Genomic DNA, 5,532 nt, shown 5'->3' on the forward strand with positions numbered 1-5,532 from the left:
GACTGTCAAACTCGTAATCGCCCCCTTAATATCCTCAACCTTTGGTCCAATTACATTATTTGTAAAGGGGGGGGTCAATCATAGAAGTTGAGTAACAGACTCATGCCCTCATTACAACCCTGGCGGTCGCTGTTAAAGTGGTGGTAACACCGCCAACAGGCCGGCGGTAAAAAAAAGGAGATCACGACCACGGCGGACACCACCAACATAGACAGCCACTTTAACAGTCTGACCGCCACAGCGGTAGCAACAAACACCTCGGCGGTCACCGCCAACAGACAGGTGGAAGACAATGTACTGCCCACCCTATTATGAGAGGCCAATCCGCCAGCTTTTCCGGGGTGGTACCAACGCCATCAAAAGCGCAGCAGAAACAGAACACAGAAGGGAAACCACTCACCTCTCGACACTCCACGAAGAACCAGGACGCCATGGAGCCCGAATTGCAGATCCTCCCCATGTTGGTGTATCTACTAATACACCACGAAGTAGAAAGAAGGGGGCGGCGGCAGCGACGGTGAGTACTGCACCTAGCACACAGGGGAGGGGAGGAGGGAAAAGAGAGTGACACTCACACGCGGCATGCAACACGCCCCACCCCCCACCCTCACCCACAACACCATACACACAAACATATCCAACAACAATACAGATACATCCCGTCACCCCCCTGGAAGAACGCAAAGACAAAAGGAAATGAGTCTAACCAGTGTTATATTGGAACATTCAGATATATAAAGAGCAAAGCAAATAATCAGAATATACAAATATTTACATTATGTACACAAGGCCATAAACTGTCCCTTATAAATGTCCGTGGACCAATGGTCCCAAAAAGCATGGGCGAAGCCCACACATGACACCTGCGTCAAAACAAAGAGAACACTGCAGGGGCATCAGGTCGAAAAAACACAGGCACCTCAGGGGGAAGGGGAGGAGGGGCCCCTCAGCCGGAAGATGGTACGACGCCACTGCTCCTCGAGGGGGCTCCATGCCCACTGCTTGGTCCTGGGGAGTGCAAAGCCACAGTCTCTCAAGTCTCTCAAGTGGGTGGGTTGCCCACTGCTTGCTCCTGGGGAGTGCAAAGCCACAGTCTCTCAAGTCTCTCAAGTGGGTGGGTTGCCCACTGCTTGCTCCTGGGGAGTGCAAAGCCACCGTCTCTCAAGTGGGTGGGTTTCCCACTGCTTGCTCCTGGGGAGTGCAAAGCCACAGTCTCTCAAGTGGGTCACATGTTTCACTGGCTCTGGAGGGGGCTTTGTGCCCAGAGTGCTTCATCCTGACAAGAATTAGGTGAATGGATTTCTCTCTCCACTGGTTTTGGAGGGGGCTTTGTGCCCAGTGTGCTTCATCCTGCCAAGGATTGGGTGAGTGGATGTATCTCTCCACTGGTTCTGGAGGGGGCCTTGTGCCCAGTGTGCTTCATACTGCCAAGGATTGGGTGAGTGGATGTATCTCTCCACTGGTTCTGAAGGGGGCTTTGTGCCCAGTGTGCTTCATCCTGCCAAGGTTTTGGTGAGTGGATGTATCTCTCCACTGGTTCTGGAGGGGGCTTTGTGCCCAGTGTGCTTTATCCTGCCAAGGATTGGGTGAGTGGATGTATGTCTCCACTGGTTGTGGAGGGGGCTTTGTGCCCAATGATGCTGCACCTGGGATGTGGCAGTTAACATCCTCTCACCTGGGTGTCTGAGCCACGCGATGTACCTGGAACAGGTAGCATGATACTCCATAGCGGCAGAGCCGCACTCCATCCTGCAGTGACTTAGGCTGCCAACTGCTGGTAGTGCCAGTGTAGGAGGTGGTGCCTCAAGTGGTGTGTCCAGCATCCAGGATGTCGCCTGCTGCCTCGAACGCCTGCCCACTGTTGATGCTGCTGACGTCCAACAGAGTGGTACAGGTTGGGAACGTGCGGTGCAGATGGTGGTGCAGGTGGCGGTGGCTGCGGCGGAGATGCTGCTGGTGCTGGTCATGGTGCAAGTGTCTGTTGTGGTGGAGGTAGACACCATACCATCTCTGTCAGCCTCGGATGGTTGATCCTTGGGGAGGATGCTGTAGACTGACGTTGTGGCAGCGGCGGTGCAGGTGGCGGTGAAGGTGGCGGTCATTGCGGCAGTGGTTACTGTGGAAGAGGTCGCTGGCATCCCTGATGAAATGGTGGTCACCAGCCTCTCACCAGGAGGCATCGTGCCCTTAGGTGACTTGCCCTTTGCCTTGTGGCCCTTCCCCACCTTGGCAGTTGCTGCTGGGACCTTGGCACTGTCCTCTCTATGTTTGGGCAAGGCCTTGCTGGGTGGTTGGTGCGACTTTCCCCTGCTAGAAGTCGGCCCCTTTTTTTACCTTTGCAGGTGGTGGAATAGGGTGGTCCTTCCCATCTGTAGGTGGCACACTGGCAGCCCTGACGGGTGCCCCTTCGATCCACCCCGACTTGCACGGATCACAGCAGACGCAGATGTGGTGGTTGAGGTGCTGGGCTGGGATCTAGACATCTTGGCCCTAGGGGACGGAACGGGGGGAGGTGGAGGGAAGAGGTTCAAGTTAGCTAGGAAAAGATTTTTAGACACACTGGGACGGGAAGATGGAGGGGGTGTGGGAGTGGAGGAAGAGGTAGTGGTTGTAGGAGGTGTATGTCTGCTGAGTTTTGGTGAAGGTGCATGGGCTGGAGGCTGTTGTGAGGTGGATGGCTGTTGAGTGGGTGTGTGCCTGCGTTTGTGTACTTTGAGAGGAGGGCTCACAGACACACTGGGAGAGGACACAGGGGACATGTGAATGGTAGTGGGGATGGTGATTGCACATGAGCGGTGTGTAGTGATGGGCGTGCTGGTGATGGAGGCAGTGGCTGATGATGTCGTGCATGCAGGTGTGACTGGAGACGAGACTAGGAGGGAAGTGGAGGATGTGGAGGAGGGGGACACAGTGGAGGAAGTGGATGTTGATATGTGTGCATGGTATGGTGCTTGTGTGAGTGCCTGTGGGATGTGTGGTGCTTATGTTTTCCTGAGCCACTTTTGTCTGTTGATGTGTGTGCATGCTGGTCTGATGGTGTGCTTGGGATAGGCTGAGGTAGAGGGGATTGGGTCTGGGTAGTGGAAGTTGGAGGGGTGAGGCTGGACACAGGGACAATGGCTGCCATCAGTGCTGAGGCCAGAGCCTGAAACGCTCTCTGTTGGGCTACCACGCCAGAATGAATGCCCTTCAGGTATGCATTTGTTTGTTGCAAATGCCTCTCGACACCCTGGATGGCATTCAGAATGGTTGACTGTCCAACAGTGAGGGATCTCAGGAGGTCAATAGCCTCCTCACTGAGGTCAGCAGGGCTGACTGGGGCAGGTCAAAAATAAAGGGGATATGGAGGATTAAAGGTCCAGTGTATACCCTCCAATGACAGTTACTACTACTGAAATACACTGTTCCTAGGTCACAAGGGAAGACAGGACGAGTACTCTGGAGTCCTATTTAATAGGAGCAAGAGTCCTCACACACCCAAATGGGTGTCATGCTTCATCATCGGACAAGCTCCTCGTCAGACCGGCGCTGCAATGTCTGACGGGCACCACCCTTCCGGGGGGCTCTTTGCCGGAGATCTTTTCTCGATGATGCCACTCTATCCCGCAAATGAGTAGGGAGAAAGAAAATGGGGAGAGTTCAAAGAAAGAAAAATAAAATTGGCTCAGGACCCTTAATGAGTACTTAACTTTATTCTATCTATGTGGGGTGAAGGCCAAGGTTAAAATATAGATCAGGAGAGTGAGATAGAGATAATGCTCTGTCACTCTCTAACTGTATATCTAATAGCGGTGGGTCAGACAATTATGGGACCTACCTCAAAATCGGGTCGACATGTTTCGCGTCTTCGTGGTCCATGTGGATCCAATGACGCTTCTTCAGGACCTAGTATAAAAGACTTCTCCAACTACAAGCTAAATTGGCTATCATATATCAGAGCTGACAGTCAAACAAAAAATTATCGTCAGTCACTTACTTAAGTCTATTGTGACCCTTAGTGTAATTCCTATTCGTCACCCTAGAAAAGATTAAAGCGTGAATTGTATCTCAAAAATATTCTTGATTCAATTGTAGCAGAATGTACGATAAATTGTGTGGCACACGGTGATCGTGCTGATGGTGACACACTCATGCCAAATAAACAGAGATATGCTTACCCTCCCACATTGAGTTAGGGCTTTATGGGTTCACGCGGGCCATTGGTCAGGTTCAGTTAACACACTGCTAGCGGTAAGGAAAAAATAGATAAATGAGTGAGTCAGGGAGCATATGTAAATTAGCACAGAAGTGTCAGGAATTCTACCCTTACAAACAAGGTAACAAACTCCACTTTTATGGATGGTGGGGGCAGTCCATCGATGCTTATCAGGCGTTTAAAAAATGTTAAAAGCCTAGTATCTGGCCCATCAGGTAGTCAATGCAGGATATGTGGGATGTCTATGGCAAAAAAACCTTTACTATGTACCTGCTTATGATATCTCTAGTTAGAAAATGATCCACGCAGCAAACAGGTCAACAAAAGTGAGTGTATTATGACTTAACTTAGTATTACAATAGAAAAAAGCCGAAATCACTTAATTTATCAAACAGGGACGGAGGTAAAATCTCCAGAGCAGCTACGTGGCGTTTTAGGTAGTCAAAATGTGACCAGTTCGATCGATAAGCGAGCGTAACCCAGTGCCGTGAGAGTGTTCAAACAAGTCAACGCGACGGAACACTTACTGTAAAGAGCCTGGCAGTGGGCGGCTACACCTACCCCTGGACGCGCTCCCGGAAGTAAAAGGGAAGCGCGAACCCGGGGGTAGAAATCCCATCGAGCCCGGAAATCGATGGGGGCGTCTGGCGCGTCCGTTGCTAAGTGACGGCAGTGCGTCTCGCGCCCGAAAATAATTGGTAATGGAAATAAATGACGGGCTTACGACGAGGTTCATTCGTACATGCAAAGACGGCGGCCATCTTAAAGTTAAGGAACTTGCAAACAGCCAACTATGGCATCTATCTCCATACACTGTGATGGAAATGGAGGGAGGGATCAAAGACTGACTCGTCGAATCTCATCATGTGGCATTTGTCTGTTATATTAAATAAGATGTTATCGGAGGTCATATTTTGTATAAAGCAAACAATCAATTAGTCTATAAACAACTCACATGTCTGGAGGGGCACCATGGCTATTCTGGGTCCTGATACCTAGATCAGGAGGAGAGACTAGTCCAAGGGATATCATCATTCAGTCCCTTGCGGTGGGTTCCAAGTTTAAAAACCCATCGTTGTTCTAATTCAAAGAGAGACCCTGTCCCCTGCTGGGTACTTGTCTGTAATACAACCCACCACATGTCATCAGGGCTATGTTGTAACTCAATGTAATGCATGCTAAGCTTTGTCGAAATTCGACCGCAACGAATGTTGCTGCGGTGTTCATTGATTCTTAGTTTAACTGCTCTCGTGGTCATCCCTACATATTGTAGGCCACAAGGGCAAGTGATCAAATATACACAGTTTCTAGTATTGCAGTTGGTATGTTTAAATAGC

General features: G+C 50.5%; 1 long non-coding RNA gene across 1 annotated transcript; it reads right to left on the bottom strand.

Moving 5' to 3' along the window:
- Nucleotides 1-3,924: 3,924 nt before the first annotated feature.
- Nucleotides 3,925-4,748, bottom strand: LOC138276960 (uncharacterized). Its single transcript, XR_011200636.1, has 3 exons — nucleotides 4,723-4,748; nucleotides 4,158-4,224; nucleotides 3,925-4,018 (listed from the first exon to the last, which is right to left on the bottom strand). It is a non-coding gene; the product is annotated as an uncharacterized lncRNA (long non-coding RNA).
- Nucleotides 4,749-5,532: the final 784 nt, after the last annotated feature.

The sequence above is a fragment of the Pleurodeles waltl genome, chromosome 1_1 (genome assembly GCF_031143425.1).
Source record: "Pleurodeles waltl isolate 20211129_DDA chromosome 1_1, aPleWal1.hap1.20221129, whole genome shotgun sequence".
Classification (NCBI taxonomy): Eukaryota; Metazoa; Chordata; class Amphibia; order Caudata; family Salamandridae; genus Pleurodeles; species Pleurodeles waltl.